The sequence below is a fragment of the Epinephelus fuscoguttatus genome, linkage group LG19 (assembly GCF_011397635.1).
Source record: "Epinephelus fuscoguttatus linkage group LG19, E.fuscoguttatus.final_Chr_v1".
NCBI classification, from domain to species: Eukaryota; Metazoa; Chordata; class Actinopteri; order Perciformes; family Serranidae; genus Epinephelus; species Epinephelus fuscoguttatus.
The window spans coordinates 22,595,169-22,622,395 of NC_064770.1; the positions used below are offsets into that span (position 1 = coordinate 22,595,169).

Genomic DNA, 27,227 nt, shown 5'->3' on the forward strand with positions numbered 1-27,227 from the left:
TGGAAGTAGTAGTTTGAGGACAAAAAGAGAACTGAGACCCTCTTCACTGGAAATTTAATTCTGCTTTCTAACGGATTTTGGACATCATCTTCTTTCTCTGTTAAGTGATAGTTTCACAATTTGTAAAGTTTGTCTTAAAGGGGAACTCTAATAATTTTACTCTTTAAAGTCAGTTTAAAGGTCTCCAGGAGTAGTGCATGTGTGAAACTAGGACTACCGCCTTACGATTGTATGCTTCTACAAACCAGTCAAGTTGCAGTTTACATCAGTGTCTGTCCAGGCTCAGATGGAGCAATAACAGTAGACAACACTTCAAATATGGATGTTCCTGCACGTAATGGTTTTGAATAATGGCTAGAGGAGTGTTTTTGCAGAGCATTATGATGTCAGGATAACCTTTGACCTTTTGGAATTAAAATGTTGTCACTTCAGCATTTCATCCATTTAGACATTCATGTGAATGTTTGTCATACTTTGTATAACAATTCTGAGAGATCACAATGACCTTTGACCACCAAATTCTAATCAGTTCAATGTTGAGTCCAAGTTCACATTTGTGCCACATTTGAAGAAATTCCTGCAAGGTGTTCTTAAGATACTACATTCACGAGAATGGGACAGACGGACAGCCTGAAAAACGGCACAGAGGCATAAAAAGTTGAATAAATCATTTTGTGGTGACGAATGCTACAAGTTTAAAATTAAACATATCTGGGGGTGTGGCATTAAAAGGAAGTGAAATCTATCAACTGGTGGCTCAGCATACCACTTAGTAACAACCATTACACATGCTAATGTCCAAACAAACTGGTGGCAGTTGAGTGGTGTTATGAGTAATGTAGAGTTTTAGAAGAAGAATGGGTGGAAAAAAAACCCCTGATCCCTTTTTCTAAAACTGACTATCGTGACTCTGACAATGGTATACTGTAGGACTGCAATGCTAAAGTGGTGAAGTCATTCATATCAGCCATTAAAAGATGCAAGTGCAATTAGGATTGGGTATCATTTACAAAAATTACGATACAGAACCCTTAAAGTGATGTGACTGGAGGCACTCAGTTGGGTAGACTGCCACCATCACTTATTTGATGGCATCTCAGCACACTGAACCGGCAACTCCATCAAATACACCACAGACTGTATGGGTTGTAGCTACCAATCACACGTCGCATTAAATCAAAGAACTCTTGCGGTGATTGGCTGCAAACAAAACCACACAAACAGTCATTTCTTTCCAGATCTAGGTACAAGAAGGATCAAATGGAGGTGTAGTTTGACCGGAGAGGTTGATATACTACTGGGTTATTTTGGTCAGTAGTTCCAATACCCAGTCCATGTGCGACACAAGGCTTACTTCTTTGTGTCTACCTTATTTCTGTGCCTAAAATCGTATGTGCGTGTTATGTGCTGTGTGTTATGAATGACCTCATCAAACCCTTGAATATACAGCAGAGAGGTCTGGGAAACATCAGGTTCGAGCTACGGCGCAGAGACCCGACGGTGTCTCCCCGCTTCATTTACATACAACAATATACAGGTCCACAGCCCACTCCCAAACACACATACACAAACCATTCACGGCATGCTAAACTCAATCTCACTCAGAGAGCGTCTGTGCACGAGTGTGTGTGTGTGTGCATATGTGTGTTTGTTTGTAAGCGGGCTGAAGAAAGGGCAAAGTTCCCGAAAAACATGTCATCTTCATTCAGTACGGGGAGGAGAATGTTTTAGAGGCATAAAGTGAGATGGTACAATGGTTTTGTTGCTCAAAATGAATTAAGCACTGCTATTGTCAGTTTTTGCTTACTGTCACACACAGCACAAGGGCAGAGGCTGTTAGAGGCACAGTATGTGATTGCTGTGAGAAATATGCAGAGCTGTCTCCAGGAAGAGAACTTGGGGAAAGATCCAGCCTCAGGATATGTGTGTATGTGTGTGTGGGTGTGTGTATGTGTGTGTGTACATGCAGAGGGCTCAGGCATGATCAAACAAAGCACATCCAGGTACAGTATGCCATCTGTACTTACCCCCAGCCCCCCAAAAATTTACTCTCCCCCGCCTTCTCCATCTCCACGCAGAGTCTTTGCGGTATATGGAGTGTCAGAATGAAAGAGGCCTTGTCTAAGAGGCTAATCCTTGGGCGATTAGTCAACGCGTCTCGATTAAAAGCTGGCAACGCTGCCACGCCCCCATCCCTCAACCCCCCACCCCCAGTGGAAATGGCAGCCCACAGGTGTCCATACAATGTGTTTCATTAGAAAAAAATGGGTGGCGGGAGGTGGGTCAGGGGTGACTTTCACATGAGACAGGGGAGAGGAACGCGGCAGGAGCAGGGCCTGTACAATTCCTCACAAAGGGCTTGACAGAGGATGCACAAATACCAACACAGTGCCCTTGTATGAATATATATCTTTTAAGTTTTTTCTTTGTAAAATTGGATGTACACTCTCTCCCACTCTCTTCTTAGTAAGCGAGAGAAAGACTGAGAGAAAGAAAGAAGTGGCACGTATATTTTTGACAGATTATCCCCTCATCAGTCGCTGTTTTCTGTAAACAGCCGTTTTGAAGTGGAAGGATTGAGAGCAGAGACAGGTATTTCACCTAATCAGCCTCATACAGCCTCACTTTCCATCAACATAAATACCTCATCTTAGGGGTATTCACATGCCAGAACATGCCACCAATGACTAGAATATTCTGACTTTAACGACACTGTACATAACCTTTGTATCGCAAGGCAATGGGCTTCGGCGCACAAATGGTCACCAGACAAAGATACAGTGTGTTTGTGCTGAAACAGATGACTAAGGCAAAGTCGGTGAGGTGTTTTGATCCTGTATCCTTTACAATTGCTAATCACGTAAGGTTAAACCTGCAAAAATGAACATTGCCGAGTATTCAGCTCCTGGTCACTTCAATTTAATGCAAGCGAAGGGACGAATAAAACATTTGCTTTCAGTGGCAGAGCAAATTTGCATAATCCCATTGGGCAGACTTCAACTTTGTTGAAGAAGTGTGTGTAGTTGACCCTGCTTGGCTGTCATTGGCTGTAGAGCCAGGATGGAGAAGACACTGGCCGATACTGTATGACTGGCCATGAAAAATTCAAACTGGTCCAGATGAGAGATGCTTCCTGGCAATGAGTCGAGAGAAAGACATTGGACAAAAGAAAAAGAAAGTACTGATGACATCATAATTTGCTGTATTTATTAGCAAGGTGGCTAACATTCATTTGCTAGCTAGTGAGCTATCAAGCTATCTAACAAATACAACCGTTTGTGTGTCACATTTAGCACTGCCTACATTGAGCACTAATATCACCTCGGCAGGGGATGGTCACCGTCTGTTTTTGCTCATGTGCTCTGTATCTTCGGTGTGTATCTCATGCGTGTGTATTGAGAGTGAGGAGTGATGTGTTTCAAAGGGTATTCAAGAGCTAAAGGTGCTTTTTCCAACATGGAAAGAAAAATAAAGACATCAAAAAGCCTTTTTCTCATATTACTACGTATGTGTGTGTAAAATGAAAAAAATATTTTGTAATGATAATGTATCCCCCTAGCTTAAGACACACAAATACTGATCAGTTTTATGTAATGACTGGGTAACTACATCACCATCAGTGGCTAATTCCTCTATTGTCACAGTGAGTTTAAGCTATTTTTCTTAATCTGCTCCTAGTTAACCCATAGCAGCTTGAGTGTCAGGAAATGACCTTTGGCCCTGGGGACAGACTACTGTACTTCCCCAATCACATCCATCGTGTGCCTAACCTTGAATGAAAGCTCCAAGCGGGAGGGAGGGGTGTGTCTTTGGAGACCGGACACAGAGAGGAATCGCTTACCACTTTCCCCGAGAGAGCCCAATGGAGTTACACAGAGGAGGGATTCAAATAACAATGGCACAAGGGAGGGGCTGAATGTTTCCTGAGATCACATGTTGTTAAGAAGACCACAGCACTTGCCAACCAGCCAGCCAAGCCGGCTGTATGCGGAGGTCCACAGGGTGAGAACACACATGGTTTGAGTTTGGCTCTGTGTAGGACCGGGAGGAAAGAAGGGGCCTGGTAAGAGGAACCGTCCAATTCTCACTTCCTGCTTCTGCTGGAAACGTGATCTGTGTGCCCGTCGTCCCCATCAACACAGAGAACAGTGTTCACCCGGCAGCTGAGGGGATGGCATGTTCATCCGCAGGGCACCCCATCACACCGAATCAGCCTGTCAGCACCCTGAAACTAAGGCTGTTGTTTCCCCTGTTGAGCTGGAGCAAAGACAATCCCATTTAATCATGCTGTCAATCCTTCAGTGCCACAGTGGCAGGTTAGGTGACATTTCTTTCTACAGGAAGCATTTATGAAAAGGACGGGCTGATAATTAAATCTGTCTCAGTTGAAGAGGTAGTTTGAGAAGACGAATGTCAGCAGCAACACCAGAAACAAACAATATCTTAAGTGCAGCACTAAACTGGTTTTCAGCAACATACAGTAGATAGATATTTACAGCTGATAATGAGGATAAAGAGAGACGATATACATGGGTGACGCATAGGGAGAGGCCATAATTACAGGCTTGTGCAACCTGTCTTAATTATCTTTACTACCTGAGAGCCAAATCAGTGTCACTTAAACAGCTCCTGCAGGAAAGAACTTCAGCTGACCTCGCCGTCCCTCCTCGACAGCGGATGACTCAACTCAGAATACCACAGGTTACATTTGGTCAGGTAAACACACCACACCAATAAAACCACTCGACAGAGCCCACATGTATGCTCCACTGACCTGTGATTGAACTAATAACTGACAAATAAAGAGATGAAAAAGATGGTAAGACAAAACCTACTCTGGACAATTGTGCAGGAAGTGAAGCCGCTTTTGGGCAGCAACAAAAATTGCAAGGTGTGTGCTGTTGTGTGTCCATGTGTGCTGTGTGTGTTGCCAAGGCCTTAGCTCCATTGTTTATGCTCTGCTGTGTCTGGGTCAGCAGGGCTCTTGACTGAATTCTTGCCCCAGCATGCAGAAAGTTTTAACGGTGTTGTTGCAAGAGGAGGAATGATTACATTATAAAAATACACCGCACCATATGTCCTAGTGAGAGCCCAAACCACATGATGACATACAGTAGAATCCGGCGGGCCTTTAACCCTGCTTCTGCACCTCACGAGCTGACACAGCCTCACCGCGGCTTTGGAGCGATCCACTCACCTGAGGTTATTTTCAGAAAAGAGAACAGGATGGAGTGACTTCCAAGATAGAGAGTGCTTATTCAGCAAGTCCCTAGTTGATGGAAAAATGGGACCCAAAGACATCACAGGGGAGAATTTGTGCTTAAGAAAGCCTTCGGTGAGCTTAACGTCTGGTTTTCAATCATCCTCTGACCCCCTAGTTTTAAAACCAACCCAACACATTAGCAGCGGATTTTAATGATGTCCACACTCCCTCCACTTCTCCTTCCTTTTCTTGAAGATGTGCCAGTCAGCGCAATTAGCCAGTGTGGTGTGTTTGGTTAGGGTGAAAACATGCCCCTTGGTCTTGATGACACTATTCAGCTACAGAGTGAGGCACTGTGGGAAAGGTGCCGACAGAGAAGAGTAAATGCAAATGCGGCTTTGGCAGCAAAGGTCATCAGCGCCACTTCACACATACACAAACACGGGCACAACCAGCTCAGAGATGGCTGCACGGCTTTTGCATACAAAGTTGCCCTCTTCTGTGTGAACCTTTCCCACACAAGTTCACGCTGGTTAGGAGCCAGTCGGTTACCTCGATCAGAACCTCGCCCTCTTTCTCCCCTTCTCCATTTCACTCTCTGTGTGCTCTCCTTGTGTCTCATAACAAGACGGAGCATGCTCACTGTAAACCTCTTGGGGGGTGAAAGGGATTGGGAGATTAAATTTATTTTGAATTCCTTCCCCTTAATGTGGCAATTACCCCCCTCCTTCCCTCCCCTCTCCCTCACCTCTTCTCTCCTCTCCCAGCAGCACAGCACGGAGTCTGTTCCAAAGCACATCTCACTTATGTTTTGTACACAGAAAGCGTTTCTTTCACCCCCAGCCGAATCTCAAAACCTCACAGCAAAAAATGGCCTGCCAGTCAGTCAACTTAAGGTGGATTAAATGTACCTGCACTGCAAAAAAAAGTCTGTGCTGAGAATAAATTCCTAAGTCTGAGACGGATAAGAAAAGATCCAGCCCAAATCATGGCTAGCTATCACTGAGATACATTCGATAAAACACACAGAACAACTGACTGCGGTTTTAAAATGCCTTCAAGTGTTACAGAAATGTTTTATTTAGTGTATAATCGCCTTAGATGAGCTTTATCTACATAGGGAGCTGGTCCTCATCCACGGAGATCGCCATGATGCACCACCATGTTTTTACAGTTGCCCTGAATGGACAAACTAAACACTGGTGCTAGATAGGGTCAACTGCATTTTCGTGTTTCGTGTTTCACCAACAGGCCCCTATGTTAGCAGCCCCTAAGTGTTTTCACCGGCTTAAATCAATCATCAGATCCATTTGCTTAAAAGTAATTCAGCTCACGGTAAAAACCTCCTGAATATCTGGATCAAAAATAAAGGTTAGCATTCATTAGCAAGTGCTAAGCTAGCAGCCCGTCTGTGACATGCCAAACAGCATAGGAAAAACACTGATTTGCAACATCAAATTGCTTTATTCAGGGTTTTTACTGGGTTAAATCACTTTGTCAATTGGTTTGCGAGAGAAAGAGACCTCTACGGGTAATTCGGCTCGCGTTAAAAACATCCTGAACATTAAACACTGAAGGAATTCTAACCACGATAAGTTTCAGCTGGTTGAAATCTACAATCCTCAGCACTAGATGCCTCTAAATCCCCCTAAATCTTACACACCGGATATTTAACTAAGTAATTTACTACTAATTGAAAAAAAACTCTTCAACTAGTTAAAGTAGTCTTGTGAAATGTGTTGTCCTTAATGAGACAAAAGTAGATGGCTACGAGCTTTAAAACCATAATTCTATGGATCTTAATCGCATTTTTGCTGCGTCATAAGCCAGATCATTTGTGTCTAATCTTAGTAAGCAGATCAGAAACTGTGTGTGTGTGTGTGTGTGTGTGTGTGTGGTGTGCAAGATGCTTCTGGGCTATTTTTTCTGCAACAAAGTTCAGGAATGATAGGGTCAGCAATGCTACAGTTACAAAGTGTGCGATTGTGACGTCCGAAATCCTTAATCTGAACCACTTGTGCAACAAAATCAGCCAGGGATGTGAGATTTCTGAACTCTCTTTTTTTTTTTTTTTGCCACTTTTCAACGCTCTGTATCTAACCTTTCGGAGGCGACACACACACACTCTCCTTTGGTAAATGAATTCCAACAAAAAGGCTCCATTTCCCCCTTTTCTTCGGCTGGAGGGCCAGTCACAACCCCCCTTTTCACTGCATTTTCACACATTCAAAGCATTCAAAATGGTCTCGTTTTCTATCAACTAAGCTTCTTAATTGACCGTTCTATACAGGGACGGATTAGCTGATAAGAGGGGGGCAAAGAAAGAAAGGGAAACCAAAACAAAAAGAGGAAGTTAACGGTCAGTTGGGGCACGACACCAAAGGATTACCCCTGTCATCTGTCCTGTGATAAAAATACGTCTTCAGATGTGCGAGGAGACGGAGGAAAGACTTTGTGAGGCATCCAAGAAAAACGTGTGCTATCAGGCACTCTCAGAGGCACCCTCTCTCCAGGAGAGAACAGAGGAAGGCCCCTGCAGCGGGCATCCAGTATTTCCTCCACCAGTAGCTACAGTTAAGACACTCTGAGGACCTGAAACTCTTTCCACAGGCATGCCTTCGATGTTCTCTCACAATGTTTGGCCCATATCTCCCCTGCTCTCTGTTTCTTTATGTTACTTTACACAGCTGCCCAGGGCCCACTCGTGTACTAAATATTTTGTCATCACGTCATGCCATAATGTTCTAATCTGTTCTTTCCATTGTTTGCAGTGTTGCCAGCATATTCGATGATTTTCGGTACAAACAAGGAAGGTCGGGCTGTAAAAGGAGGTTCCATGCTGTTGTGAGATCTCTAAACTCTTTAGAGCAAAGCTGCGGAATGACTAAGTACAACAGGGACTGATATAGTCTATAACCTGAGAGTACACACACACACACACACACACACACACACACAGAGTCACAGAGTGCCAGCTGTGCCACTGACGTAGGTGGAGTCCGAGTATCAAGCCAACACAGGCCTTTATAATCGTGCTAGATTTATAGGTGTGGTGCCTTGTGTTCTATATCTAATTACAGATTTTTTACAATGATAGCATGTTAAGTGAAATGCAATACAACAGTGTTAGCATGCTTTGACCTAGACATAGCAGCCAGTGAAGCCCTACCTTTTAATTTCACCATATAGGGTTTCAGCAAAAAAAGGGCTGATATGCTTCCTCCTCAGGGGTGCAGAGGTAATGTCACTGGCAGAAAAGCAGACAGGAAAGGGGTTTTTTTTCTGTCCTTTTCTCAATCTGCCTCTCATTTTCAGGCTTATCACTCCAAGTCCACTTTCTCTTCTCCTTTCTCTCAAAAGGCGCACATTTCTTTTATCTTGTACTTGACAAACAAAGGTGCCATTAAGTGGCATGCCTTCTAACAATATTTTATTAGGTTTAAACAAATGGCCGACTCTGACTCCAGGGAAATTCCAGCTGAGGATGACAGGGGCTGCAGGGGCAGTGGGAGGGGTTTCGGTGCAGGGAGGATGAAAGTTGAGCTGCATCTCTTTTTGACGGATTGGTACAGACACGGGGGAAACTTAACACGCTGTTTATTTGACCATGCTTTCTGTATGCACGTATCATATTAAAAACCGCAAGTGTCGGGAGAGCAGTCAGAAGAAAGGGCTCTTTCCTTCCCTCGACAATACCCAAGCTGTTCGGGGCTGATTTATACAGCACAAAGGTCCCAACGAGGGGAGAGACATACACACACACACACACACACACACACACACCATGTGTCACTCACTAACACTCTTTAATGCTACTAATGATCCACAGTGACACATCAGAGCCGTCATGTACACAAAAACACACGTGGATGTATGCACACACACACTTAAAGTAGCGAGTACATCTGTCAGTTGTGGCTATAATCTTCAATCTGACACCTGGCGATCAGCAAACAATTATAAAGCCATCAAGCAAGCAAATCCTGGTGGTGTTGAAACCACGATAAAAAGGCCATGAGGTGAAACTGGTGGCAGATTTGACACTGTAAACTAGAAGCACTGTGCATTTTTAAAATAAAAACTTATAAGAATGTAAGCTTATCCAACAGGGGCATGTATTTTACTCCTGAACAGAGTAAATGTTGCACACTTAAAGGAACAGTGTGTCAGATTTAGGGGATTTTGTGGCATCTAGAGGTGACGATTACAGATTGCAACCAGCTGAAATATCTTCACACTAGATTTCCTTCAGTGTTCTTTGCTCAGGAGGAAATATGGTGCGTTCATTTTGTACTCGGAGGTCGGAAATTCCCAGTTCCCAGTCAGAAGTTTAAACTCGAACGCACCCTGAGATCGGACTTCCAACTCGGAAACTCGGAGCAACCGCATCAACCCTGACTTACGGATTCAAGATGGCTGCCGGTCACATACATAGCGAGTAAACACTCTGCTAAAGTACTGTTTATACCAATTTTATCTTGTTTTACATTAGGTCAGCCTCATCTGCTGCGTTCATCAGTTGGAGTGCATGATGGTTTTGAAGCTGTCTATACTCCGAAAGTGCAAGGGCAACAAAGGCTTTCTTGCGGGCGTCCATGTTTTTTTCCGACTTGTCCACTGTTGTCAACTAGAATGCAAAAACTGTTGTCAACTCAGAGGTGACGTCATTCCCACTTCCGACTTCCGAGTACAAAACAAACGCACCATTAACCATGAGCTGAATTTTCCGCAAAGGCGTCTTCCTCTTCAAAACAACCAGACCAGATGATTAAAATCAGCAAAAAAATACACTGAATAAAACAGTTTGACATTATAAATTAGTTTTTAGTTTTAGTTTTTTAGGATACTGCAGAAGAGCTGCTAGCACAGCACGTGCTAATGTGTGCTCACCTTTGGTGATTTAAATCAGTATAATTGCCAAATAAAGCAGTTTCATGTTAAAAAAATCTGTTTTCTGATGCTCTTGTTGCAGAGTTGCTTTTAATAACAGTGATGGATGCAGTGTTTGTCCGTTCTGGGCTACTGTAGAAACATGGCTGCACTTCATGGCAATCTCTGTGGACAAGGACTCGCTCATTCTAAGGTAACAAAAACACACCACTTTTTTTATTTTCAGGTGATTTTACACTAAAGAAAACATACTTATTATATTATATTCCATAGCTGCCAATATATCCCCCTGAATCCTACACACTGGACGTTTAAACATGTTCTTTTACATCTGCAATAAAATTCTCAGATACAAAAACACACTGTGATATTTGTCAGCACTATTAAACATCACAACACAATAGACTGTGTTTCAGCTGAGCTCTGAGGAGTCTCCATGTGCCGTCACATTTGCAAAGCAGATGTCTTCATTTGTGCATTCCAAGAAAATCTGTCATCCCCTCAACAAGACGAGGGACACGAAAATGCACACAGACATTCAGCTTTGTGAAAAAAAAAAACTGCAATGTGTTTTTCTTTTCGAACAACAACATAATATCCCGAGCATTCGACACATAGAACATCAGATTGCACCTTAAATAAAACGCTGGATCCGGTCCAAGATGATTAGTGAGGAAAAAAAAAAAAACGAAGACCACCCGTGTTTGCTCATATAAAAACTGTGGCTCTCATGTCCAATCACGTATCATAGATCAGACTGTTTATGAGACTACCTGTAAAGACCAGAGGCAAAGGCTCAGCCACATGTTTTACTGCTCTGTTTGAATAATCAGGTACAAGTAAAACAAACAGCTACAGAAGGGATGTTTAGCAAGGAGCTCAGGATCCAACTCGGGGTAATAAGTGTTCATTAGTTTTAATAGCCTGGCTCCCTGACCAAATGAAATGAAGACCAGGAGACCACATCCAGCTAATGTAAATAAACCTAAATCTCCTCCACTGTCTGTCATGACAGATTTCTCTCATTTTCTTTACAGATTGCATAAGACTGAAGCAGGAACCGAAAGATTATGCCTTCCTCACCAAGAGGTACAGTTTGTATTCTGGAGTAATTGCAAAGGAAAAGATGTTTGCGAGAGCATTTGCAAAACTAAATAATGTACTCAGGGTACAGACTAAATAACTGTACAACTGCAGAGACCCTAACAGCACTTGCATCTTTACATTTCTTGTGTGTTTTGCTTTTAAATTCTGTGCTAAGACTGCAAAGAGTTAAAAGAAAAACGTGCAGCCTATGAGTCAAGGATTGTTTAATCCTCAATAAATGTTTAAAAAAATATATCTCCAGTGACCCCGTGGTAATGTTTTAAGCCTATGTTAGTCCACCGAGCAGATGCTGGTGTTTGGTGGCACATCTTGAATCCACCTGAGCCTGGAGAGAGGTGGTGAGGCAGGCCCAGTGGTCCAGATGGCCCCCCTTAGCACGGGCCTGAACATAAACATGGCTTGGGTCTGGTTGAGGAGAGGGAGACCCCGTTTATTTATGGACATGTCTGGGTCTGGGACACAATTATAGAAAGATAGATAGAGGAGGCGAGGGACAAAGGAAAAGCTGGAGGGTGGTGCGTCCAAACTTACACATGTGGATGGCTTCCAGTATGGTGTGTGATCCGGCCCACCTAGACAGTGGTAGCTGGATATTAGTGTGTGTGTGTGTGTGTCAGGTTAAATGTCCCAATGCCCCACATACTTTTTCTTATCTACATATTCAGTCCAATGTACAAACTATAAAGTAAAATATATTTTTAAACAGGGAGGAGGGGGCAACAACTCGCTCATTTGAGGAACTAATTGATCTCTCCGTGACGTCAAACGCACCACAAACAAGCCCATGTAGCCAGACGCATTGGCTGCAGGGCGGCAAAAGTAGAGAGCGGGTGTGAAGCCGGGGAATTCAAAGAATTTTCCCGTGTGCTTACCGGTAAAACCAAGCCCATTGTAGGGTTATGAAAGTATGGCAGAGCGAGGCCCTTTTCATCTTTGCTGCACTCTCTTCAACTATATCGGCTCAATCTAGATTTTTACAATAGGGCTTTACAGCTTAATGGCCTGGCTACAGAAACCCAGACATCGTAAGGTGTTTTTATGGCTCTTGTAGCTCCTTTATGACTGGGCCAAGTGTCATTGCTTTACTGTACAGGAAAGCGGCAGGTAGTTCTATGGAAGAGGAGCGGATTTCATTTTCATAATCACAGTAGGAACCCTGGTATAGACCTGAGACAATGTGGTCAGGGTGAGGAAGCCTTGATTGGTACACTACTGGGCTTGGCACACGCACATGCACAGAGTTTGCACTCAAAGACCGCAGCTTAAACTGCACTACATTGCCTCACAAACCCTGCCAGCTCATGTGTTTTTTGTTTGCTTTTACAAAACAAGCATCCAATATGAAAACCGAGTTACACATTGAAGCAACCCTTATGGCAGCCTCTGCAAATCTGCAAGATGTTTGTGAGAAAAGACAAATACGTGACACTTATTTCTCATTTCTAACATTTTTTGTGAGGTAATGTTGCACAAATAGTCGCCACAAGAGCTTAAGTTACGCTTCTTGGTGACATTAACAGTTATCAGTCATCAGTGTCACTGTGACAAGCGTCTGTCTCCCTTCAGCATCGTTACAACATCGCACGGGGCAATAAAACTCAGGCTAGGTGATTAGCACGGTGGCCTGACACAGCGTGCACTGCACACACTCACTCATTCGCACACACACACACATACTGAAGTATAAACATTACACAATCACGCCAAACATACGAGCAGCTTCTGCTAATTAAGACCACGCTGCCTTTTAATGCCTGTTTATATCTGACTCTTAAATGAATGCTGCCCCTGGAGCTCCTTCCATAACAGCTCCGTCGCAGAGCGGAGGAAAGGAGGTGATAGGGAAGGTGGGATGAAAATTACAGTAAGAAGGGGACTGGCAAATCATTTTGCCCTGCAGTGCCCCATAGTAAAGGTCTCACATAAACAAGGGTTAAAAAGTTCATTGTTAAATTAGAGTTGTTGATCGGAAAAGCAGTTTAGCCCGAGGATGGCGTTTATATTATTTCAGCAAACCTGTTTATTAGATGATTAAAGAAATGTACACCGAGGCATTCAAGGCACAAAGATTATCAAATGTGCCTGGCCGTTCCAAATTCTTTGATCATCACGATGCAGTGAATGGAGCAAGGGAAAGGGAACTTTAATACCTCTCAATCAGTACCATGTGGGGCTTTATTGGTGTGCTGCTGCCATTCTTGCTGCCTTGGCGGGCATGAAGGACACAGAGACCCAGGGGGCAGAGGGACTGGCCATCGCTCTGCTCGCGTCGTTAAAGTCGATAAGCTGGCAGCTAGCAGGAGGGAAACTTGCCATCAGTATCCACCAGGTCCCTGACCACTTCACTCACATTTTCCAAAACCTTTTCTCAATCTGCTCCCCACCTCTTCCCCCGGTTCGACCGGACTCGGCCCTCCAGAGCACAGGCCAGTTGGTCTGACGCATGGCGCCGCAAATCTGGAAGGAGTGGAAAAGTGCGACCTCACCTGAGCGACCTTTGCCCTGTCCTCAAGGCCACCAGGCTCTACACCAAGCCTCTGAGTAACAGTAAACATGTGAAACCAGCAACCTCCACACACCTCCCTGCTTTAACAGGCCACACAGTGCACATAACACACACTTTATGCAGTTTATCCTGATTCTAGAAATGTCACAGTTGTACAAGTAATTATATTTGGAGGTGGATTAGCCGTTTTAATATGCACAGATTGGGTTTGGATTTCAAGTTGCAGCTTGTATGGACTTGGGGATTAGCTGAGAAGGTGGCGCAGGCATATGTGAGTGTGTGTGAGAGGGAGAGACAGATGTCTGGAAGAGACTAGGTTGGCAAAGTTTACAGTGGAGGAGTGCAGGCTTTGTAAACGGAACGGAGGAACACACACAAACATACGTACCCACCTCACACAAGCTCCCCTCCTTGCACCACAGTGAAACCAGAGCTTACAACAGCCGCTCGCTGCTGCTAATGTCCTCCTCGTGTTTGTGAGTTGGTGTTTGTGTGTGGGTGCACATGTGTCTATGTGTCTACTCTACAAGTCGGGCTCCAGACTCCCTCTCCACAGCTGCCCATGCCCCAGTGCACGTGCACCCCGCTGCTGATTGAGAGCTGCAGCTACGCCTGGGGGTGGTGGCACGAGGGGAAGATGTAGTTATTCATTTTCATTCTGCTAGGATTTCCCCTGGTTTCTAATTGAGGTATTGCCAATGTTACCCACAGAGGCCCAGTGTAACAGTAGAGGTTACCCAGTGTGGAAGGGTGAAGCTGTTGAGTGGAGAGAGGTGGGGCTGCTACGTACGTTGAGAAGGCCTGTAAAGGAGCTGCTGCCACTAACAACACCCCATTAACATCAACCACAGGGAGCAAAGACGCAGAGCCATAAGGAACAGTTATAGAGAAAGGCTCACCATGTAATGCTTTATTGCACTGCTGCAAAAATGTGGTTAATACAACAGCCTGCGTATGCACTCTGAGGTTTTGAAATGTGAAAAATGCAGCTAATGAACAAATACTTTCCTAAAGCCTTGCTTGCCTGCAAAGTACAGAAAGCCAGGGTCCGGAGTTGATGATTAACTCGAACAGTAGACATCGACTAGACAGATAAACACTCAGACTTCCTCCTCTGTATCTCTGCCGAAGCGCCACCTTGGCTCACTCTACCCGCTCTGCCATGCCTCCACATACTGCCTGCAATAAACAACAGCTTGGGAAAAACATGGACGTCTTCCCTGGAGGCAAGTGAACTCCCACAGTACCTGCCTGCCTGCCTGCCTTGGACACGTCTGGTCAGGTTCTCAGCTCGGCTAGCCCGCGGTAGCTGTTATCAAAAGCTGCTGAAGGATTTAGATCGATTATTATGAAGAGATGAGTAATTCTGAAAAGCTTCGACGAGATGGAGACGATAAGCAGCTGGGAGCAGTGTTGCAAGCATTTCTCTTGCGGCTTAGCAATTGCCACTCTGAAAATGAATGAGATCTGACGCAGGTGCTAATGTCAACACGCTCTCCACAAAGGCAAGCTTGCACTTTCACTGAGAATAAATAGAAATGAAAAAAAAAGAGCAGGAACAGAAGCAAATAAGGGCCAGCAGCTCTGATAAGAGCAAAGTTTGAATTTGATTTTGGTTTTGGTCAGAAAGGAAGGCAGATAAGAGGGATCCGGAGGAACTGCACACAGCGTATGAAGTATTACAAAGGTTATGCTGTGTGTGTGTGTGTGTGTGTGTGTGTGTGTGTGTGTGTGTGTGTGTGTGTGCATGCCTTTCTGTGTGTGTGTGCACAACTCGGTAGCACAGCTCTTCAAGGTGGCCTTAGTGACAAACCCAAAAGGAGCAATCTGATTAGCTGCAGATTGGACAAGTTGACATACACTTGTACTAGTGCAAGAGGTGTGGCTACGTGTGTAAAGTACATACACACTTTACTGATACACAAATGCCTTCCTGCACATGTGCACACACGACATGCAATATGGATGCACAACTGAGTGTGAGGTGAAGACATTTTTATCAGACAAACCGGATGTGCACACGGTAACGCGACACACAGATGAACGATTCACCTGCGATTGCAACTTCTTCCCATGACACTCTTTCCCATAATCTCCACCTGATAAGAACCTGAATAACTACATAGTCTGCAATCCGATTTGCTGAACACGAATTGGTCAGCGTTCAACAATGTAGCGCACACGCGGGCAGGAAACAGACGAGCGGGCCTTCCAAAATTAGCAACAGAGCTCTTACAAGAAACTGTGATATTCGATATTTAAGAGGAAATTCATTCAGGGGAGCTGAATCAGGAGTAGACGAAATGCAACCGTCAAGATTTCACAGTGGATATGAAGAGCTGGATTTGCAGTGAAGGTCTGAACACACAGAAAACTTTTTGCACCTTTTGTAAATTCAACCACATGTATAAAACAACAAACAACAATTGCGTCCTGTACATAATGTGCCCAACATGTGCCTTAAACACATTCAGGACACCTGTGGGAACTAAACTCTAAGTGGCATTACACTCTGCTAATACTGTCACCCAGTCATTAGCTGCCCCACCTGTTCCTTCACCATGTCACCTGTATCATTTTCTCATTCATTCTCTGTGTTCTGCAATGTCGGAAGTTCACAGAGGAGGAGTGAAGCCAACAGCGAGCCAAAGGCCTTGCCAAGATTCCGTATCATGACCCAAATGGCCAGCCTGGTTGCCGATGGTCCTTCACATTGCCATTCAGCCACACCACCATACATTTAAAATCACATCCCCAACTTTGCTGAAATAATCCTGAAATCTTTTGACTTTGAGCAATCAACGCGAAGTGCCCCACCACAGTTTGCCTCTGCTGGTTCAACAGCGCTTTCAGCTTGCAAGGCCAGAGAGGGGTTAGGAGCGACAGATGTACAGAGTGAACAGTTGGCTTTATTGAAGTTCACTCGGGGTTTATCAGTGTCGGTGCACACAGAGGCACACGGCCACTTTGATCTTCAAAGGGAGATGAGCTAGAATGAGGGGCAATAAGAAGATAATAATGCCAATCTACATCCATTACTCCAGAGATCACAGGGTTACCCCGACATGCAAAGTAGCTTTTACTTTCAAGAGGGGGAAACGTAGTTCATGTTACCACATTGCCATCTAGTGGGTAAAGTTGGAACTAACCTTTGGTCCACTGGAGAGACTTAGAGACATGCTGATTGAACTGTACCTGTGATGGCAGCTTAACATATTGGAAAAAAAGGCCATAAAGCAATCTGTGAAGTAAGTTTAGCAAAGCAGGAGAGATGCTACAATTTTCTTTCTTTCTTTTTTTTTAAGATTTTTTTTTTTTTGGTATTTTTGATAGGAAAGTCTAGCATGAAATGGAGACATGCAGCGAAGGGCCAGAGTTGAAATTGAACCTGCAGCCTCTGTGGCAAGGACATAGCCTTTGTACATGAGGGGGCCCACTCTACTAGGTGAGCGAGTGGGCACCCTAATTCTACAATATTCTGTCACTAATAGATTCTAATAGACTGTAAACAGTGGCAAGTTGAATGGGCAAATGCAAATCATCACTGTGGATATCTAAGGAAACAAAAGTAGAAGCCTGCTCTCTGTGCTGTGGAGGACATTTTCTACCTGCTCACAGCCTTATGCAAGGGCGACACCTTGTGGGTAATGTAGTCAACTGTAGTGCAGCAGTGTACACACCAAGAATGAAGCTCTGTTATTTGCATTCAGCGGTCAAGGGCAGAAAAAAAGCAGGCAGGTAACATAAATGAAAAAACTTTGTGTGGTCTAAATTTGTTTTCACTGTGATGTGACACACAAAAATGTTCTTTCATGACACTAAGGAAATAATATACTGTAAGATTTGACAACCACTGTATTGTTGCAGTAAAGCAGTGGAGTCCTATGTGTTTCCAAACAAGGATCAAACTCTGACCTCTAGTGGTGATTGAAGACAATGACATGCTTTTGTTGCTACAGGTTTGCAGTGAGAAGGATGGAAAAGCTTGGCTGTGACGCTGTGGAAAACTTTGGATAGATGTTTTTCTCTTAATAAAACATGTGGTATCTATACATCTATCTGGACATTTTTTATGTATTTTATAAACTGAGGCACCTCACAAGGGAACACATGAACCCACCCATAATATAACTATTACATTGCTATAAATATTATTTCAATTTCTGAACCTGTTTTAATATCCTGTGCATGTTTGAGTCGAGCAGCTTACTTTCTATTTTCAGGAAATGTATGTACATGTCAGAATAAAACTCTATTTTCCTCCCTCATTGAAGACGATGAGAAACAAAAGTCTGATCAAATATGAGCGTTAATTACAATTAATTATAGTTAATAACATTTAGAATAGTTAAAAGAAGTAGATGGGTTTAAAATGAAAACGTGACTGATATTTAATAGATTTGTTTTTATAACTTTGTGAGACATAAAGATACACTATGCAAGATTTTCCTAAACATGTAGAGATTCATACGGAAGTGATCCCTCTCAATCATCACTTATGACCCACTAGAAGTGTGTGCTGGTGTATTTTTTTCCAGCAGAGACTCTGCCCTCTGTCTGTATTTTCTTATCATGTTCTTATTTTCTGTGCTCTGGACATCTATAGGTGAGGTAGGGGTTTTCTAAAAAGGTAGCGACCAGGAGCCAGACTGTAAGCAGCAAACAGCCAAGAGACACAGCACCAGAAATATTCCAGTACAGCAAGGCGAAACACCAAACAAGAGTGAATCTGATGTTGGCTTTTACTTTGATTTGATTGAGTATACCTTTAAATGTATTGTTTCTTTTTGATAATATAATTTGCAGTTTGTATTTCAAGGTTGGTTTATGATATCTGAATACGCATCTTTTACATAAGTTCCTGTCAAATGACCTAAATGTGTAACTGAGAAGTTTGCACTGTTTCGGGAGATAGTTACAAAAGTGTGAGAAGTTATCTGCATACTGCACAGACGTATTCTGATTCATCTTATAGTTGGTGTTAGAAACAGAGTGAGGTAAGGGTTTATATAGAGATGGCAACAACAGGGAAATAACATATTTTCTAATGTTTTCATATGCAGCTGACTCATTTATGTGTAAATATGTGTGAGGGATAAATCTGAACCTATTCAATAAAGGATGATTATGTTTTTTATTATTATTATTTCTTGTTAGTCACTGATAATTCATTAAAACAACAGTTGTGGATGTTGTATTTCCAATATCACAGGGAGTGGAGTTTGCTTGTTCTCCCCCATGTTAGCGTGGGTTTCTCCTGGTTGTCTCTTAGGTGTGAATTTAAGCGTGAATGTAAGTGTGACAGCTGCCAGTCTCTATGTGGTCACTCTGTGATGAACCTGTCCGAGGTGTACCCTGCCTCTCGCCCATTGTCAGGATCAGCTCCGGCCCTCTGTGAGCCAAAATAGGGTAAGCCAGGAGTGTCCAAACTATTTTGAATGGGGGCCATATTAGATACTGTGAAAATATCTGGGGGCCATCTGTTTCTCATATCATATGGGTTATTAAAACCACCACCACAACAAAAATTACATCCAAAAAGTGCAACAAATCATCTTTCTGTGCGAGCCCAGCTGACATTGGGTGAGAGGCGGGGTACACCCTGGACAGGTCGCCAGACTATCTCAGGGCTGACACATAGAGACAGACACCCATTCACACTCACATTCACACCTACGGACAATTTAGAGTCACCAATTAACCTGCATGTCTTTGGACTGTGGGAGGAAGCTGGATTACCCAGAGTACCCACGCTGACACGGGGAGAACATGCAAACTCTGCACAGAGGGGCTCCCTAACCCGGGATCGAATCAGAAACCCTCTTGCTGTGAGGTGACAGTGCTAACCACCACACCACCGTGCCGCCCACCAAGGCCACCCAGGCCAAGACTTTGGACATGCCCGGGATAAGCAGTTACAAACGATGGATGGATCACTAAGACACCAACATGTAAATTTAGTTTGAAATAGGAATTTTAATTATATTCTAAGTAACTATAAGCTATTGTTATTAGAATTGTTTTATTGCCAAGTAACTTCTGCTTTCAAGGAATTTGACTTGATGATGATTTGGTGCATTATATTTAAACACAGTGCAAAAAAAACAAAAACACTGTATAAAATAAAATTAAGACAATTTACAGTAGTTGGGGATGTAAAAGTTCACAGTATAATACATTTAGTATCAATACATAATTTTTATTTGCTGTATTACTATGAATGGTGGCATTAGTGACATTTTTTTTTTAATCAAATCACTAAAGTTGTCAATTAGCACCACAGATCTTTAGTGGCCAACAGAGGAACTACAGCCCAGTAAATTCTTATTCTCTTATTGCTTATATTGTCCACAAGGGGGCAGCAGAGTCTAACAAATGCATACAAACAACCACAGTCTGCACTATAACAGCCACTGTTACTCACTGCCATTTCCTTTATACAAAATCTATAAACTGTATAACTCACTGTCATAAAGCCCATCAGCTGCTCATACCAATTTAATCATCTTTAATTTGACACAAATTCAATGAGCGACAGCCCACAGAGGAGCGTGAGAGTCTCTTTCCCCAGCCTGTTGAATGAGTGATGCCCTGTGATGACAGCCTGACGTCTGGACAGCCTCCAGTCATTTTAGCTGTCATTACAGCACTTTGGCTCTCTGTGCTTATCTGTGCGTCTGGTCAGGGACACTGACAGCCTGAAGCCACAGAGCACACAGGCCTACTGGGAGAGCCTTTAACACGGGAGCATCTGCCTCCCAGTCACCCCAGCCTACAGAGTTTTATGTGACACGATCATCTGTGTGTGCCTTCTAAATGTCAGGACACTTAATCCAACTTAATTGCACGTTTTATGTGAAGAGGAGCGTAACGCCACCTCGTTCAGTCCCCTCTGAACAAAGCAAATAAAAACAGACACGCCACTAAAGGCCCTCAGCATGCGTCACACAGATCTCACACACACACAAACACACACACACACAGTCGTCTGAGGAGCCTGGTGGTCTGCCGTGTCCCGGGGAGGTCACACAGGAAATTTCACGCTCCTCTTCACACTGAAAATGTCTCCTTTATCCTCCCTACTGAGAAGGAAAGAAAAGGGAGGAGGAGTGAAAGAGTGGATCGAATGAAAAAAAAAGGGGACCCTGAATGAGGATGGCTTACTTGTGTAGGTGTGACTCGTTGAAACGTGTTGGCGTTGCCGTGGAGACCCACACCCAGCAAAGCAGAGGCCGAATATGGTCACAGGTTCGGTGGAATGTGACATTTGTGAGAGGGGGGACACAAAGGGAGGAATTTTCCCTCCAAAACAAGAGCATGGAAAAGAAGAAGTGAGGTCAGTTTGAGAGAAAATGGGAGAAGGAATGTTTGGTATTTAAAGCACTGGAAAACCAAAATTGTTTTTTGTACCAGGGGCAGGTCAAGAGGACAGCTGAGATTCACTATCACACACCTGGGGACTTCATAGACGCACACACACACAAAAATCCATGCTAGTGAGCTTCATTTCATGCCCTTCCTCAGTATTGTGCATGTGAGTCAACCCTGTGCTACATTTCTACACTGCACATCCTCACAGTGGCTCGCAGACTTTCTGTTCTTGTTTACTACTCTTCCGCAGATCCATAGTCTCCTTGTCGAGAGGTGGGTGGTGTGTGCAGCCTTCCTGTGGCTGAGTGGAGCTTGAATGGAGTGTTGTCTGTCTGCGTCCGGGCTGACAGAGATGCTCCTGTGCTGCACTGTGTGTCTTTGCTGTTTGCTCTGTGTGTGTCGAGAGGCGTGCTGCAGGGGGAAAAGAGCCTGTCCTCCACCCATCTTCCTTTCACCTTTCTGCGCTCTCCATCTCCCCAATGCTTCCTTTCTTCTGATTCACTTCAGTTTGGTGAGACTGTGCTTACACAGGAGGTCAAGGACAGGAGGGATAGCAGGATTTAAATGAAAGTCAGGGGAAAGCGTGCCAGATTTTATCACCCAATCGGGAGTGGCGGGACATACGGAGGGGGAGTTCAGTTAAAAGGTCTAAACACCAGGTGCAGAAGGAGGTTTATCAAAGAGGACAAGCTTCAAGTGTTGCACCCAGAGGCATCTTTTTTGAAGAATCCCCCACTCATGTTCACCACTTCCTCTAAAGCACCCTGCCACACTCTCACTTAAGCACAAGCTGTCTGTCTCTTTCAGCCTCCCACTTCCTGATAACTCCCAAAGCGGTATAACACACACACACACACATACACACACACACACACATACACACACGCCACCCTCTATGCAAGCTGTGGTTTCCCTGTAGGAAATCAGCAATCTGCTGCTATTACCCACCAGCATTTACTCCTCCTCTCTCCTCCCTCCTCCCTTCTATTCCTTTACCCCCCCTCTCCCTGTTTAAACAAAGCATCTCTCCCTCATGAGCATCATTAGAGAGTGGAGACAATTGTTTGGAGGCCAGTCGGAAGAAAGCACCACACAGACTGTGGCAACAGGCCAGAGGAAAACACAAAATAGCTAATTAGTCTGAAGCGGTGGTCTGGTGTCATAGCATCATATCGGTCTGTAGCATTGTGTAGCATGACAGACGTGCTACGCTGTTGTGCACTGCTGAGGGCGCTTGCTCTGTGATGGGAGGATTGGACACCTCTCTGCATGTTAGGATGTAGATTTTGTGCCAAATAACTAATTAAATTTTGCCCCTATTTCTCACACACGTTCCTTGAGAATGTATCGCGAAACTCGCAGCTGAGAGAAAAACACAAACGTAGGGAAAATCACCAAAGTGCTGAGGAAAAAAAAAGTGCTCCCAGCTTTTCAAAACCTCTCTCCTTCTCCCTCTCTCTCACACACACACATAAACACATAGGCACAAACACATACACCTCGAAACAAAGGTGCCATTTTACTCAGGAAGGGTCAGCAGTTCTCTCCATCAGACAGGGGCTTGTTCTTGGTCAGAGGCTGCTGCCCAATCTCAGGCCACCCTCCCCTGGCTCCACCGGCCCCCTCTGGCCCCCCTCTGGCCCCCACCACCCTGGAGACAAGCTCCCCATTGTTCCTGCACTACTAATAAATGACAGTTCCCCTGTTCAGACAAACTTTAGAGCCCATTCTAAACACACACACACACACACACAAGCTGAGTGTAAATGGTGCTCTATATGAAAGGATACACAACGGCTTTTTTACAGCTTGATATTTCTCATGGAGCTCATTAAACGGTTATCTGACACTAATGATGGAGGGATATTTTCCTGCACTCCGAGCCCCGAGCCCCACAGACCTGATGAGGTAACGCCGAGAGCACGCTGCGCTGTAAAAACAAGGTGTAATTAATGCATAATAAATGTTTCTATCGCTTTCCATTTCCCTTCAGCGGGCGAGAAACGGTCATGACATCAAGACGTGGTTCACCAGGAGGTCACGCTGCTCGGTCTGCGTTGTCACCTGTGTGCAATGTCACATACAAACACACACACACACAAAGCAGAAACTGGGCTCGATCAAGGCCAAGGACCCGAGGTGAGCCTGGAGTTTAGACATGATAAATCACCACTCAACTTAAGCTCATAAACACGCCATTAACACACTCGACCACAGCAACTCGATCTGTTTACCTTAACCACCGTGCTGGGGACTATCGCTCTCTGGCAGGCCCGTATTAGCATGCCTGGGGGCCTGATGCACATGTCTATCACAGGGGCCAGCCAGCTCCAGCTCCAGCTCTGGGCCACAACTCGGTGCTACTGCTACGTCATCTGAGGTCATTTTCCAGCACTTTGGGCTCAGTTTCATACAGATTTAGTTTTGAACTTCAAGGAGCAGACTATAGAGCTCTAAAGAATCTCTGCATGGTGTGGAAAGAGTGTGTGTGTCACCTGATTCATCCAGGTAACATTTTAAGGTAATGGAAACTTGCGGTAATCATCTAAGAACTCGTGGAAAAACACCATCAAACCTGAAGGTGTGAGGAGCTCTGATATTAGCTCATTATGTTTTTCATTTCAAACAGATGACAATACAGCTGATTCTGCACCCAAAGAATCACAAGTGATGAGAAAATTCCTAGGAAACGTTGAGTGGAGTAAATACAGGGTTGTTAAGTGAGTCTGACCCTGGTGTGTATATGGCTCTCTGCTGCGGTTCACCACAAGCATATCATATGACGGCTCAGCCAGCACACTCAGCCCTGTGAGAAAGCGAATTCCTGCGTTGCTATTCTCAGCTATCCACCAAGACATAAACAAAAGTATCCAAAAAAAAAATCTACTGAAATATTCCGGCTGCTTTGATGTCTGAGGGAGAGAAGCGGGTGTTGTTGGAGTGGGCGTGCAGGGGTGTATCTGTGTTTGCACGGCGCTTACACAGCAGCACAGGGGTGATGTTGGCCGTGTGCAGGACAGATGCTGGGCGAGCGGGGGTCACGTCAACAGACATGCTCCCGCTCCGCCGTTCAAATGACAAAAGGAGGAGGAGGAAGAAGAGGCAGAAGTTGTGAGAAGAGGAGTAAAAAAAAAAAAGCCCCAGTGTTTAGTCAAGGCCTGCTCACTGACACAAAGTCTGTCTTTGTCTGCCTCCCAGGGTGCCAGATAAAGGAATTCTTGTGTGTCGGGGGCTCTGACCGAGTTTATTTGACACTTCAGCTCCTTTTGTGAAGCAAGTGTCCCACCGTCAATGCTGGCCATGAGAGTCACTTGGCATTAGACAGAGGGTCCCTCTTCAGTGGAGAAAGGGGGTCTTGTTTGGAGAAGATTTTTAATGGAGGGGGTGTGTGGGGGGGGGTGGTTGCTGAGTTGGAGGGGAAGGGGGTGTGCTCGGTCTGTGCTCTGCGCTGTATGCAGACATATAGTGGGGCTCTGTCCCCTGCCCCAACAATAGATGGAATTCTTCATTGCTAAGGAAGTGGACGGAGCTGAGGGGTGAAGGAAGAGGAAGGTGGGAGCTTCATTAGATAACTTGCATGAACACACACCCCACTATGAATGCAATGCCTCTGTGTCACAAGCAGAACAGGTACCAACACTGTTCTTCAAGTGAGATCACATGCACCTGCAGGTTCCGCTCAGATGCAGCATCTGCACCTCATCCAAAACTTCCTACGCACTCGCCACAGCACAGAGCCATCTCTCACACATGCCATGTGCCATTACTGACTGCCGCTTCACATGGCAGCCCTCCCCGTGGGCACAGCTCTGGAGACAGATTTACTCTCACCTGAATGGAGTCACTGTGAGAGAGGTGGGTGGACTGCATGGTCACTGTGCCCACACTGTTTGTTTGCTGTGCTGCACCTGGTCTTTCACGACTTGTGACAGGTCATGGCTCTGTGAATGGTCTGCGGACACCTGGCGCTGCAGGTGTATGGTGACGTCAGGTCATAAAGGGGGGATGCAGTGAGTTGGAGTCACGTTTAAAGGTGAGAGATGTACACCTAATGAACCCAGAGAATAACGGAGCAGTGCTCTCACACACTCAACAGGTGGACCTACACATGTGGAACACATCAGGGGTTTGACCAGGCTACTTATCTCAAACACGCCCCCCTCTTCAGGCACAGATGGGACCCTAACTTGGTGAGAGTTGTCCTAAGGAACCCCATGTGGGAGAGTTTGACTGCTGAGTGTAATTTGGTAGTGGAGATGTAGGCCAAATGGGTGTGTAGGGAGATAACGACAGAACCTTTGGCCCAAACAGCCATTGGTGAACGTTTTCATTTTGTTTGTGAAATAACACTGAGTGAAATTGAGTTATTCTCAACTGGGACCCTTTTGGAAAACCCCAGGACGCACTGACTATGCAGCAGGCTTCAACCCCCCCAATAAAAGAAAAAAGAAAAAGAAATGACAACCTACATTTCTGACAGATAAACACTTTACAGCCAAACAGACAGAAGTCTTAAGTAATTATCTTTTCTCACATACCTGCTGGATGCGGAGATGTCATTATCCAAACTGCTGCACGTCTGCTGAGCATCAATTTCAAAATATATTCCAGGATATTCCTTTTTATAATTGTGCCAAAATCCACCGCTAGAAATCTCCAAAACAATCATGGTGCTCGCCATCTGTGACACTGGCCACACGCGCGAAGTATCCCAAGAGACTCGTGTGTCCGACAGACGGCTTGTCCAGCAGCAGGACCTGGGCAGCAGGAGGCATGGACACCACTCATCCCGAGAGGCTGTATTTCCTCATATGCTCCAAGAGGATTCACAGCTGGGGTGTTGAATCCGTCAGCTGTCGCCATCATGAAGTTTTCCCAGTAATAATAATATTAATAATGATAATAATAACTCCTCCACGTGTGTCAGCGCTGTAACGGCAGCGTTTAATCCACTTTAAGCGTCCACAGAATCCGTGCGTAAAGTGACTGCCGCTTCACCAAATAAAGCGGATCGATCAGTGTGATTATTTCCGATAAGCAATAAAAGAAGCTGCTTCCTCCCTGTGGTCCAGCGCAGTGATGGTCTCTGGTCTCTGCTGGAGCTCCAGCCAGCGTCTCCACAGCCGATACGATGCGCTCCTGTGAGGAGCCTGAGCCGCACTGAGCCATAGTTGGAGCAGAGCGCCGGAGCACATGCTGCTCTCAGCCAACGTAAGCGCGCAAAGCATGATGGTACTTGGAGTTTATTGCTGTTGCGACCAAATATTTGAGAAGAGGAGATTAATGCCAGACTTAACACTTTGAAACAGACAAAAGACAAAATATAAACGCCGAGCTTAAGCCTGCATTGAATGATATTATAATATAGTGGCATTAAATGAAAGTACTGTTTAATTAATTCTGCTCACGTGTTTGCCTGTGACTGGAAATTTTTCACTTACATTAAAATGCATTGAATCAATTCAGCAACATGGGACAATAATGAGACAATGGGCCCCTGGGCACAGATATGCAAAGGGCCCCACCACCTCTCTTAAACAGAAACAAGCCACACAGATGTGCGGGTGGTTTTGCATCTGTAGTTGTTATGCATTGTTTGTGGTTTGTGTGCGTCTTTGTGGTCATTTTGTTTCTCCTTGTGGTTGTATTGTGTCATTGTGTAAATGTTTGGGTCTCTGTGAGCTAATTCTTTGTCTTTTTCGGTCACTTTGTGTCTCCTTGTGTTTATTTTTCCCATTTTTAGTTATTTTGTTTCTCTTTGCATCTCTTTCTGGTCATTTTATGTCTCCTTGTGGTTGTTTTGTGTCTCTTTGATGTACTTTTGTGACTGTTTTGTAGTTGTGTGTCCCTTTAGAGTCACTTGGTGTCTCCCAGTAGTTGTTTTGTGTCATTTTGTAGATGTTTGGGTCTCTGTAAGGTAATTTGGGTTCATACTGAGGTAATTTTGGTTCTTTTTTGGTCGTTTTTTTGTCTCTTTGTGGTCACTTTGTGTCTCCTTGTGGTTGTTTCGTGCATTTTAGTCATTTTGTGTCTCTTTGCAGTTCCTTCTCATTTTATGTGGCTGTTATGTGTCTCTTTGCGGTAATTTTTTTTGTCATTTTGTGTCTCTTTAAGGACATTTTGTGTCATATTGTGTATCTTTACAGTCAC

General features: G+C 44.5%; 1 long non-coding RNA gene across 1 annotated transcript in view; it reads right to left on the minus strand.

The window, feature by feature from the left end:
• Positions 1-26,224, minus strand: part of LOC125880027 (uncharacterized) — a 60,628-nt gene extending 34,404 nt beyond the window's left edge. Inside the window, exon 1 of the long non-coding RNA XR_007448009.1 lies at positions 25,616-26,224. This is a non-coding gene — a long non-coding RNA (uncharacterized LOC125880027). The remainder of the gene's footprint in view (positions 1-25,615) is intronic.
• Between the last annotated feature and the right edge of the window lie 1,003 nt (positions 26,225-27,227).